Source organism: Tachyglossus aculeatus, chromosome 27, assembly GCF_015852505.1.
Source record: "Tachyglossus aculeatus isolate mTacAcu1 chromosome 27, mTacAcu1.pri, whole genome shotgun sequence".
In the NCBI taxonomy this organism is placed as follows: Eukaryota; Metazoa; Chordata; class Mammalia; order Monotremata; family Tachyglossidae; genus Tachyglossus; species Tachyglossus aculeatus.
Genome location: NC_052092.1, coordinates 5,148,096 through 5,160,998, shown reverse-complemented (window position 1 = coordinate 5,160,998; position 12,903 = coordinate 5,148,096). Strand labels below are relative to the sequence as shown.

General features: G+C 53.8%; 1 protein-coding gene across 4 annotated transcripts in view; it reads right to left on the bottom strand.

The window, feature by feature from the left end:
* ZNF384 (zinc finger protein 384) overlaps positions 1 to 5,994 on the bottom strand; it is a 29,095-nt gene extending 23,101 nt beyond the window's left edge. For 2 of the 4 annotated variants that reach the window (XM_038768026.1, XM_038768027.1), the window contains exons 1-2: positions 5,908 to 5,994; positions 5,426 to 5,480 (exon numbers count right to left, since the gene is read on the bottom strand). The gene's annotated coding sequence lies outside the window, so the exon portion shown is untranslated. Of the gene's footprint in view, positions 1 to 320; positions 367 to 5,425; positions 5,481 to 5,907 lie in introns of those variants that run through there. The other 2 variants (XM_038768029.1, XM_038768028.1) reach the window with 2 other exon arrangements.
* Positions 5,995 to 12,903: the final 6,909 nt, after the last annotated feature.

Here is a 12,903-nt window from a genome sequence, read left to right as displayed (position 1 = left end):
TTACACACAGTAAGCGCTCAATAAATACGATTGATTGATTGATTGATTGACTGAAGTGCCCAGTCCCTCCTCCGCCGGTGGGGTGAGGGCCCGCGCTGGGGGCCGGGCAACGGGGGCCCGGTCGTGGGGAGGGGAAGGGGGTCACCTCGAGGCGGCAGGAAAATCCAGGCCCTTTGGGGGCAGCCGGAGGACGGCGGATCTCGGGCTTGGGGCCTGAGAGTCGGGGGAGGCACCTGCTCGGGGCTCCTGGCTGACCCGGGGAGGGCAAGAAACAGAGATGGGCGGCGGTTGGGGGGACAAACGGAGGGACAATGACACACCTGCCCGCCCAAGGACAGAGCTGCCCCAACCAGGGGCTTCCTGATCCCAGGGCCCATGGCAGTTCTGCATGGACAGCGCGAGCCTGGGCGTCAGAAGGATCTTGGCTTCTCATCCCGGCTCCACCACGCGTCTGATGTGTGACCTCGGGCAAGTCACTTCCCCGGGCCTTAGTTACCTCATCTGCAAAATGGGGATTCAGATTATGAGCCCCAAGTGGGACAGGGACAGTATCCACCCCAGCGCTTAGAACAAGTGCAGGGCATATAATAACCATTTAAACACTACAATTACTATCATCATTTTTATCTCGGGCTGAGCAGCTGGCCTGGAGCCCGTGCTACTGGAACCAGGAAGGAGACCTGAGGAGGAGCAGAAACAGAGAGGAGCTACCGGCCCCTGGACAATTCCCCTCCACACCCCCTGCCTCACAAAACAACACACTAACAAAACGGGGCCACGCCACGTCCCCCCCACGCTGGCTCCCCTCCTCTCCTCCTTCCTCAGCCTCCCAAGGTCAGGTGGAGGAAAGAGCCTGGGCCCGAGGAGGCCCGACCCTGCCTCTGGAAACACATAATAATCCCAACAGTAATAACGGTGGGATTTTTTTAAGCGCTTACTGTGTGCCTGGCACTGTACTAAGCACCGGATAAACACAGGTTGGGTCCAGTCCCTGTCTCACACAAGGCTCGCAGCCTGAGAGGGAGAATAACCCCAGTTTTCAGATATGGCAACTATAGGGAAGCGAAGAGACTTGCCCAAGTTAATAGAACAGGCAAGTGGGTTTAGCTGGGATTATTCATTCAATCGTATTTATTGAACGCTTACTGTGTGCAGAGCTGGAACCCGGGACCTCTGATTCCCAGGCCCATGCCCTTTCCAAATCCCCTCTCCTACCAAAAATCTTGTCCCATGTGGTCCTAATTCTGCGGTTCATCACCCCAAGACTCACCAACCTCCCGAGGGACGGGATATCAGAGTTAAGAGGCCAATGGGGGTTCCGGACCCCCACTCTTTCCCTCCAGGACTCCTGCTGGAATCCCTCTCGTCGTGGTCTCCGTAAATAATAATAATAATAATGATAATGACTGGCACCTGGCCCCTGCCTTCCAAGAAGGCCCAAGCACCCAGTAGGCACAGGACAGAGGCACAGGGCATCCGCCTTCACTCCTCAGATGGGAAGACTCATCGCTCGGTTGGTCCGAGACGGAGCCAGGGCCTGAGGGTGTCTGCCTGCTGGGAGCCCAACTTGTACTTCCCAAGCGCTTAGCACAGTGCTCTGCACATAGTAAGTGCTTGATTGATTGATTGATTGATTGCCCCCCTGCCAGGCCCCGTCAGCTGGCGAGGGCAGGGGCTGATGCTCCCTGGGGACCTTTCCTGAGCCGGCGGAGCCGGCCACCCGGCCCACAGGAGGGATGTCTTCCCACGAGGGGCCAGCGGACTCCTGTCCGGGGGTGGCCACCACTGAATCCCGGGGAAAACCACCACAACCGGGAGTCCGGACTCCTGGGCCCCGGGCCCGGCTCGCCCCGGTCACTGCCCGTTCTCTCTGGCCGTGGACCGAACCCCTCTGTTGGGAAGATTGGGGAGGGGGGCGGGACGGGGTCAGAGGGCATGCTAACGGAAAGGCCCTGAGAAGACACCTTTCACCGCGGTATGTGGGGTTGTCAGGGGGGTCAGCATCAACGGTATTTATTGAGTCCGCCCGCTGTGGGCAACAGCACCGTGCTAGGCACTTAAAATAATAATAATAATAATAATGATGGCATTTGTTAAGCGCTTACTATGTGCAAAGCACTGTTCTAAGCGCTGGGGGGGGTACAAGGTGATCAGGTTGTCCCACGTGGGGCTCACAGTCATCATCCCCATTTTTTACAGACGAGGGAACTGAGGCTCTGAGAAGTTAAGTGACTTGCCCAAGGTCACACGGCAGACACGTGGTGGAGCCGGCACTCGAACCCACGACCTCTGACTCCAAAGCCCGGGCTCTTTCCACTGAGCCACGCTGCTTCTGAAAAGCATACAAAACCAGGAAGAGACGGGCCCCCTGCCCACAAGGAGCTTACAGTCTTACGGGAGAGACTGCGGACGTAAAATCGGTATTGAAAACGCGGTAGTTACGACAGAGGAAACAGATATAAGGGTCTGCGCTTTAGAAAGAGTCCTCGAAGGCTGAATTATGCAGCAGGCAGCGTGACCGGGAGGGTGGGTCAATCAGGGAAGGTCTCCTGGAGGAGGTGGCTCTTTGGTAAATCCCCAAGTTGGGGAGGGACGTGGTTTGGCAGATTTCAGTTCCAGGGAGGGGGAAAAGGTGTGAGCGACAAGCAGATCTGGATAGAGCACGGATCCGGGAATGAGAAGGACCTGGGCTCTAATCCCGGCTCTGCCTCTTGTCTGCTGTGCGACCTTGGGCAAGTCGCAACTTCTTTCTGCCTCGGTTACCTCATCTGTAAAATGGGGATTAAGACCGTGAGCCCTACGTGGGACAGGGACTGCATCCGGCCTGATTAGCTTGTATCTACCCCAGCAATTAGAAGAGCGTGCCTGGCACACAGTAGGGTCTTAACAAATACCATCTAAAAAAAAATAAGGTGGGGGTCGGGACTAGGAGTGTTGAGAAGAAGGAATATCTAGGAGGAACGGTTAGGAGGGGAGGGTTTGAGCTGAGGAAGTGAGTGAGGAGACCATCCGGGGAAGCGGGAGTCAGCTGTCTGACAGGATAGTCAGCGGGAAATCAGACGGTTCCCTCTGGAATGGCAGGGGAGGAAGGAGCACAGGGAGGGAGGCATCAAGGAAGCAGTAATGGGCCGAGGAGAGGAGCGCTGAGCCGGCATTATGCTACAATGGCAGCACGAGGTCCCGGCAGCCGTACAGCCCAGGCCAGACTCTAGTCAGTCCCAGTTCCCAGTGGGGCAAAAAGGGCTCGAGAACTTGACCTATGATTATATGGCCACGGAGACACAGGCCCCCTCGGACCCCTCTCAGGGCCGGGGAGTGAAAGCGGCAGGGCCGGCAGATACAGAGAACGCTACTGTGAAGCAGCGTGGCTCAGTGGAAAAGAGCCCGGGCTTTGGAGTCAGAGGTCACGGGTTCAAATTCCGGCTCCGCCAATTGTCAGCTGTGTGACTTTGGGCAAGTCACTTAACTTCTCTGGGCCTCAGTTCCCTCATCTGTAAAATGGGGATTAAGACTGTGAGCCCCACGTGGGACAACCTGATTACCTTGTATCCCCCAGCGCTTAGAACAGTGCTTTGCACATAGTAAGTGCTTAATAAATACCATCATTATTATTATTATTATTGTTACTGTGGCCATCTTGCTGGACGTCGTTCCCGGTTGGGAGACTCGGACAGCGGTGGGCCTGTTTTCTTCAGCCTGGACCTCCAGTGAGCCGCCCCGACTGACAAGGTGGACAGGAAGAGGAGGAGGAGGAGGAGGTGGGGGGGGGGAGGAAGGATGAAGAGGACAAGGACGAAGAGGGCAAGGACGAAGAGGACAAGGACGAAGAGGACAAGGACGACGAGGACAAGGACGACGAGGACAAGGATGAAAAGGACAAGGGTGAAGAGGACAAGGGTGAAGAGGACAAGGGTGAAGAGGACAAGGGTGAAGAGGACAAGGGTGAAGAGGACAAGGGTGAAGAGGACAAGAGTGAAGAGGACAAGGGTGAAGAGGACAAGGGTGAAGAGGACAAAGATGAAGAGGACAAAGATGAAGAGGACAAGGATGAAGAGGACAAGGATGAAGAGGAAAACGAGAAGGATGAAGAAGAGAAGGAAGAAAAAGAAGAGGAGGAGAGGCCTCCCTTTTCTCAAACCCCATGAAGCGGTCTCAAACTCTCCTTGTTTTCTCAGTTCCAGGCTCTCGGGGGCTAGGTGACTCAGGAGAGCCCAGCCTGTTGAGGGGGGACCCGGTGGTCTTTTGGGGTGGTGGGAGAGGGGGCCAAACCGGGCCAGCAGTCCGGGATCCTCGGCCAGCAGCCCCCGGGGGCTCCCGGTGAGGCAGACTCCGGGGAAGCGGTTTCGGGGGAGAAGGGCCAATCTGAGGCCCGGCTGGCCTAGGGTCCTCGATCCAAGGTCGGCGCGAGCTACGAGGAGAAAGCCAGCTGGAGGGGTGACGGGCCCGGCAGCCACCGTCACCCCAAGGCCGAATGCTCCGGATCTCGCTCCCCGCTCCCCGAGCTGGCCGTTGCAATCGCTTGGGGGGGGACCCCTCGCTCTAGATTCCCCCTTGGGGACCCGCACCCCGTTCCCCCATCCACTCCATCTCCGTCCAAGCGGGGCCCTCGCATCGAGGGCGGCGACCGGGCACCTCGGAGGCAGCCGGTCCGGTCCCGCCATTCAAACTCCCCTCCCAACCCGGCACCTCGGCCCGGGGACGGCGGGCCCCGGGCATGCACGCGTCCAACTCGGCCGGGTCCGCTCCACCAACCGGAGACTCAGCGGCCTCCCGCTGCTGCCCGCCACACGCCGCGCGGGAGTCGCCCACGGCCAAAGCCAGAGCTCGGCGGGCAGGCCGACCGACTGTGAGCCCACTGTTGGGTAGGGACTGTCTCTATACGTTGCCAACCTGTACTTCCCAAGCGCTTAGCACAGTGCTCTGCACACAGTAAGCGCTCAATAAATACGACTGATTGATTGATTGATTGACCGACGGCCGGGACCCCGGGGCGACGCCAAATGCCAGCGACCCCAGCCTGGGCGGCCTCGGCCGCCGTCCATTCGTTCAATCGTCTTTATTGAGCGCTTACTGTGTGCAGAGCACTGTACTAAGCGCTTGGGAAGTACAAGTTGGCAACATATGGAGACGGTTCCGACCCAACAGCGGGCTCACGGTCTAGAAGAGGTACCCGAGGAGGACGGTCCAATCCCCGGAAGGCAGGATAATCTCAAAACAAAAGGACCCCGTCCCGTCCCTGGCACGGGGAGGGACCCCCGTCCTCATCATCATCATCAGTCGCATTTATTGAGTGCTTCCTATGTGCAGAGCACTGTACTAAGCGCTTGGGAAGTACAAATTGGCCCTCCCACTCAAAGTTCCGGGGTGACCCCCTCCTCTTCCTCATCCGACCCCGAATCTTCCCCGCCGCCGCCGCGTGCCTTACCCTCTCTCTGTTCCTCCTGCTGTCCTCCTCCTCCTTCTTGGGCCTCCTGCGCTTTCTGAAAACAAAATCGCCAGGGTTATGGGGCTGTTGAGGGGAAAGGGAAGTGACCAGGCAAGGAGGCCTGGAGATCGCCGGGCTGTCAGTCTGGAGTCAACCCAAGCGCTCAGTACACAGTAAGCGCTCAATAAGTACGACTGAATGAACGAACGACCCAGGCAGGGCCCTCGAAGATGGAGGATGCAGGAATTTGGAGCCCGCCTTCCCGCCCCTCGCTCATTCCTTCAATCATATTCAGTGAGCGCTTACTGTGTGCCGGGCACTGGACTGAGCGCTTAAGAGGTCCAAGTTGGCAACATATAGAGACGGTCCCTGCCCGACAGCGGGCTCACAGTCTAGAAGTCTTGTGCTTCCCAAACGCTCAGTACAGTGCTCCGCACACAGTAAGCGCTCAATAAATGCGATTGATTGATTAGAAGAGGTACCTGAGGAGGCCGGTCCAGTCCGCAGAAGGCGGGATAAGATAAACCGGGCTCGGGCGCCTGGGGAGATACTCCCCAAGCGCTTAGTCCAGTGCTCTGCACACGCAATAGGCGCTCAATAAGTAGGACTGAGTGACTGAATGGTGGGCAGACAAGGGGGTGAGGCGGCCAGACTTGAGAAGGGAGCCCATGCCCCCTGGTAGTAGTGGCCCCAGCAGCTGAAGCTCCTCTCGTCCGGGCCCTTCTTGGGCCGCCTCTGGATGCTGCCCACCTGGACTTCCCGAGCGCTCAGTACAGTGCCCCAATCAATCAATCCTATTTACTGAGCGCCTCCTGCGTGCAGAGCGCTGTACTAGGCGCTTGGGAAGTCCAAGTTGGCAACATCTAGAGACGGTCCCTACCCAACGGTGGGCTCCCAGTCTAAAAGGGGGGGGGGGCAGAGAACAAAACCCAACATACTAACAACATAAAATAAGCGCTCAATAAGCAGGACTGAATAAATGGATGGGCGTGGGATGGGGGGCCGTCTCTAGAGGTTGCCCACTTAAGACTTCCCAAGAGCTCAGCATCATCAAGCGTATGTATTGAGCGCTTACTGTGTGCAGAGCACTGTACTAAGCGCTTAGGAAGTGCAAATTGGCAACATATAGAGACGGTCCCTACCCCACAGTGGGCTCACAGTAGGCGCTCAATAAATAGGACTGACTGACTGGATGCCCCCCACCCCTCCCCCCCCAACCATCCCACACCCGCTTGTCCCTAACCACTTCCGGTTCCGGGATGGGCAGCCAAGGTCCAGCGCGCGCCCGCGCGCGCCCCCCCCCGGGCGGGAAAGGAGAGGCGCGCGCGCGCGCTCCCGCGGCGCAAGACTCACCCGACGGCGGCGGCTCGCGCGCGCGGGGCCGAGAACGCGCAGGCGCGCGCGCGCGCAAGACGGACGCCCGGCCGCACGCACGCGCGCGCATCCACACGTCCCCGCCGCGCGCGCCCGGGCCCCCCCACTCACCCGGAAGTGCTGCGGCCGACCCGACCGCCTTCTTTCCCCTCCCTCCCCCCCCCCCCCCACGGGTCCAGTGAAGAGCCGCTGCGGCGAGAAGGCGGGAGAACCGGAAACCAACCGGGGGGGGGGGGGAGGCCGAGTCACTTCCGGAAGCGGCGGAAATAGATCCCGGGCCCCTGGCCCGCCTCGGGAGCGCGGAGGAGCGGAAGTTAGAGGGGGGGTCAGGGCGGAAGCGGCTTCGGGGAAGGGCGGAAGTCAGCCGCTTGGAGACGGGAAGGGCTTCGCTTCCGGAAGCGGCTGGGGGGGCGGGCGGAAGTAGGCCTAGTTGGGGGCGGAAGTAGACCTAGTTGGGGGCGGATGTCGACCTGGTTGTGGGCGGAAGTAGGCCTAGTTGGGGGGCGGATGTAGACCTAGTTGGGGACGGAAGTAGACGTAGTTGGGAGACGGAAGTAGACCTAGTTTGGGGCGGATGTAGACCTACTTGGGGGGCGGAAGTAGACCTAGTTGGGGGACGGAAGTAGACCTAGTTGAGGGCGGAAGTAGACCTAGTTGGGGGACGGAAGTAGACCTAGTTGAGGGCGGAAGTAGACCTAGTTGAGGGCGGAAGTAGACCTTGTTGGGGGGCGGATGTAGACCTAGTTGGGGACGGAAGTAGACGTAGTTGAGGGCGGAAGTAGACCTAGTTGGGGGACGGAAGTAGACCTAGTTGAGGGCGGAAGTAGACCTAGTTGGGGGGCGGATGTAGACCTAGTTGGGGGGGCGGAAGTAGACCTAGTTGAGGGCGGAAGTAGACCTTGTTGGGGGGCGGATGTAGACCTAGTTGGGGACGGAAGTAGACGTAGTTGAGGGCGGAAGTAGACCTAGTTGGGGGACGGAAGTAGACCTAGTTGGGGGGCGGATGTAGACCTAGTTGGGGGGGCGGAAGTAGACCTAGTTGAGGGCGGAAGTAGGCTCAGTTAGGGCGGAAGCAACGGGGGCCCGTTGGGGATAATTGTTCCCCGGAGCTGAAGCGATTTGGCCCTTGGTTTCTGGGGAGGAAAGAACCAAGCCGCGAGGGGGGGGGGGGGGGGGGGGGGGGCGGGAAATCATCATTATCATCATCGGGGGACTTGGGAGTAATAATAATAGGAATAATAATATAATAACAATAACAATAATAACAGTGCTTTGCACATAGTAAGCGATTAATGAATGCCATCATCATTATTAATATCAGTAATATCATCAATAATAACTTTATATGAACATTATCAATAATTAACAATATCATTGATATAGATATTAATTGTTGGTTATTATTAATAATGGCAATTAATAATAACAATATTGATATTGATTAATAATGGTATTATTGTTGATAACGATAATATTATTAATAATAATGGTAATAATAATAATAATATAATAATAATAATGTTGGTATTTGTTAAGTGCTTACTATTGTGCCAAGCACTGTTCTAAGCGCCAGGGGTAGATACAAGGTGAACTCTCTGGAGAAAACACGAATGATAGGAAAAGTCCACGGAAAACGCGGACGAGGCGGACCGGCAGCCAGATGGATTAATAATAATAACGATGGCATTTCTTAATGATGGCATCAACTTGTAACCCCCCCAGTGCTTAGAACAGTGCTTTGCACATAGTAAGCGCTTAATAAATGCCATCATCATTATTACTATTAAGCGGTTACTATGTTCAGCGCTTAGAATAGTGCCCTGCACATAGTAAGCGCTTAATAAATGCCATCATTATTATTATGTGCCAAAAACTGTTCCAAGCGCCGGGGGGTCACCAGGTTGTCCCACGTGGGGCTCCCCGTCTTCATCCCCATTTTACAGATGAGGGAACTGAGGCCCAGGGAGGTGAAGTGACTTGCCCAAACTCACACAGCTGCCAAGTGGCGGAGGTGGGATTAGAACCCAAGACCTCTGACCCCCCAAGCCCGGGCTCTTTCCACTGAGCCACGCTGTTTCTCTCTATGGATTAGCGACCATAAGGGAAGAACCTTTGGAAAGGTTGAGGATTATGACAGCAGACAGGACATTCTGGAAAAAGTCGATCCATGTAGTCACTATGAATCGGAAATGACTCGACGGCACTTAATAATATTAATAATTTATTAAGCACTTACTATGCACCAGGTACTGTTTTGAGCGCTAGGGTAATAATAATAATAATAATAATAATAATGGCATTTGTTAAGCGCTTACTATGTGCAAAGCGCTGTTCTAAGCACTGGGGAGGGGAAACAAGGTAATGAGGCTGTCCCATGTGGGGCTCACAGTCTTAATCCCCATTTTACAGATGAGGTAACTGAGGCTCAGAGAAGTTAAGTGACTTTACCAAGGCCACACAGCAGACACGTGGCCGAGCTGGGATTCGAACCTATGGTAATGATAATAATGATAATGGCATTTATTAAGCACTTACTATGTGCAAAGCACTGTTCTAAGCGCTGGGGACGTTACAAGGTGATCAGGTTGTCCCACGGGGTGCTCACAGTCTTAATCCCCATTTGACAGATGAGGGAACCGAGGCCCAGAGAAGTGAAGCGACTTGCCCAAAGTCACACAGCTGACAATTGGCGAAGCCGGCATTTGAACCCATGACCTCTGACTCCAAAGTCCCTTCCCCACAGCACCTGTTTATATGTATATATGTTTGTACATATTTATTACTCCATTTATTTATTTATTTATTTTACTTGTACATATTAATTCTATTTTATTTTGTTAGTATGTTTGGTTTTGTTCTCTGTCTCCCCCTTTTAGACTGTGAGCCCACTGTTGGGTAGGGACTGTCTCTATATGTTGCCAATTTGTACTTCCCAAGCGCTTAGTCCAGTGCTCTGCACACAGTAAGTGCTCAATAAATACGATTGATGATGATGATGATGATGCTTCCTTGGAGAGATGCCACAGGCATTCTCAGGAGGGTGGAGCTCAGTCTACTGTGGATACCCAGACTGAGCCCCTTCCTTCCTTTCCCCCTCGTCCCCCTCTCCATCCCCCCATCTTACCTCCTTCCCTTCCCCACAGCACCTGTATATATGGATGTATGTCTGTACAGATTTATTACTCTATTTATTTATTTTACTTGTACATATCTATCCTATTTATTTTGTTGGTATGTTTGGTTTTGTTCTCCGTCTCCCCCTTTTAGACCGTGAGCCCACTGTTGGGTAGGGACTGTCTCTATGTGTTGCCAATTTGTCCTTCCCAAGCGCTTAGTACAGTGCTCTGCACATAGTAAGCGCTCAATAAATACGATTGATGATGATGATGATGATGATCCATCCCTGCCCCACGCCAAACCACAGACCCCCCCGCCCACTTTCTCCCTCTGCCTCCGGGCTTCAGGGAAATCTGAAATAAGCCGAGTATGGTGAAAAATGAGAATCCATAAACTAGACTGCAAGGTCGTATGTTGCCAACTTGTACTTCCCAAGCGCTTAGTACAGTGCTCTGCACACAGTAAGCGCTCAATAAATACGATTGATGATGTTTATTACTCTATTTTACTTGTACATATCTATTCTATTTATTTTATTTTGTTAGTATGTTTTTGGTTTTGTTCTCTGTCTCCCCCTTTTAGACTGTGAGCCCACTGTTGGGTAGGGACTGTCTCTATATGTTGCCAATTTGTACTTCCCAAGCGCTCAGTACAGTGCTCGGCACACGGTAAGCGCTCAATAAATACGATTGATGATGATGATGACGGGGATCCTGTCTGCCGGCTGTTGTGGCGAACCCTCCCAAGCGCTTAGTACAGTGCTCGGCACACGGTAAGCGCCCAATAAATAGCGTTCCGTCGTTCCACGTCGGCCTCCGAACTCTCCCGAGTGGCAGAAAGAGGCTGACCGGGCCCCGGGGAGAATTTCAAAGCCCAAGTGCTTGTTGCTCTCTTTTAATATACTTAAATGGGGCGGGGGAATGGCAGCTCAATCAGTCGGTAATTAATTTAATCACTAATTAAGGCTTCTACATATGGATGAGCCCCAGTGACGAGCGTGGCCTGGGTCCTGAAGGGGACGTCGCCCCCTTTTCTTTTTTTAATGGCATTTATTAAGCGCTTACTATGTGCAGAGCACCGCTCTAAGCGCTGGGGAATTTACAAGGTGATCAGGTTGCCCCACATGGGGCTCACAGTCTTAATCCCCATTTTACAGATGAGGGAACTGAGGCCCAGAGAAGTGAAGTGGCTTGCCCAAAGTCACACAGCTGACCGGTGGTGGAGCCGGGATTTGAACCCATGACCTCCGACTCCAAAGCCCGGGCTCTTTCCACTGAGCCACGCTGCTTCTCACTCCCACTCCCACCAGCCTCCAGCCCGCATCTCCTGCCCCGCTGTCCACATTCATTCATTTATTTATTGAGCGCTTACTGTGAGCACTGTACTGAGTGCTTGGGAAAGAACGCTACGGCAATAAACGGTGACTTTCCCCGCCCGCAACGAGCACATAGCACCTTCTAAGACCCCCAAACTCGGGGCCTGGGGAAGCCAAGTTGGGGACAGCCTCTTCCCTGAGACTGTGAGCCCGCTGTTGGGTAGGGACCGTCTCTAGATGTTGCCAACTTGGACTTCCCAAGCGCTTAGTACAGTGCTCTGCACGCGGTAAGCGCTCAATAAATATGAATGAGTTGAGAGCTGCAATCTGTAATTTATTTATTATTTATATTAACGTCGGTCTCCCCCTCTAGATTGTGAGCTCATGGTGGTCAAGGAATGTGTCTGTTATATTACAGTATTCATTCATTCATATTTATTGAGCGCTTACTGTGTGCAGAGCGCTTACTGTGTGCAGAGCGCTGGACTAAGCGCTTGGAAAGTACAAATTGGCAACAGATAGAGATAATCCCTACCCGCCAACGGGCTCACAATATATAGAACAGTGCTTGGCACGTAGTAAGCGCTTAATCAATCAAGCAATCAATCAATCAATCGTATTTATTGAGCGCTTACTATGTGCAGAGCACTGTACTAAGCGCTTGGGAAGTACAAATTGGCAACAGATAGAGATAATCCCTACCCAACAGTGGGCTCACAGTCTAAAAGGGGGAGACAGAGAACAGAACAGAGCTTAACAAACGCCATCATCATTATTATTATTATTGCAGCATTTGTTAAGCGCTCACTATGTGCCGGACGCCGTACTAAGCGCTGGGGTGGATCCAAGCAAACTGGGTTGGACGGTTGCCGTCCCTCGTGGGGCTCACAGCCTCAATCCCCATTCTACAGGTGAGGCCCAAAGCAGTAAAGTGACTTACCCAAGGTCACACGGCAGACGAGCGGCAGCGCCGGGATCGGAACCCATGACCTTCTCCCAGGCCGGTCCTCTGTCCACGGTGCCATGCTGACCACAGGAGGTTGCAGCAGGGTTATTTTCTCCCCCGCTCCTCACCCAGGAAGACCAGAGACCCCCAGGCCTCCAGGGGTGGCACTCCTTGGCCCCCGCTCGTGACCAGCGCTTAGAACATCCTCATCATCAATCGTATTTATTGAGCGCTTACTATGTGCAGAGCACTGTACTAAGCGCTTGGGAAGTACAAATTGGCAACATATAGAGACGGTCCCTACCCAACAGTGGGCTCACAGTCTAAAAGGGGGAGACAGAGAACAAACCAAACATACTAACAAATTAAAATAAATAGAATAGATATGTACAAATAAAATAAACAAATAAATAAATAGAGTAATAAATATGTACAAACATATATACATATATATGGCAGCGAAGTTGAGAAGTCAAGGTACGGAACGAATAAGTGGGCCGGTAAAAGAGGTGTGCCTTCTTGGCCAACTTAGCCTACCTAAATTTGCCCTGGAAAGCGGACGTCCTGCCAGATTTAGAAGCCACAGGACACTGAGTATCATCATCATCATCATCAATCGTATTTATTGAGCGCTTACTATGTGCAGAGCACTGTACTAAGCGCTTGGGACGTACAAATTGGCAACATATAGAGACGGTCCCTACCCAACAGTGGGCTCACAGTCTA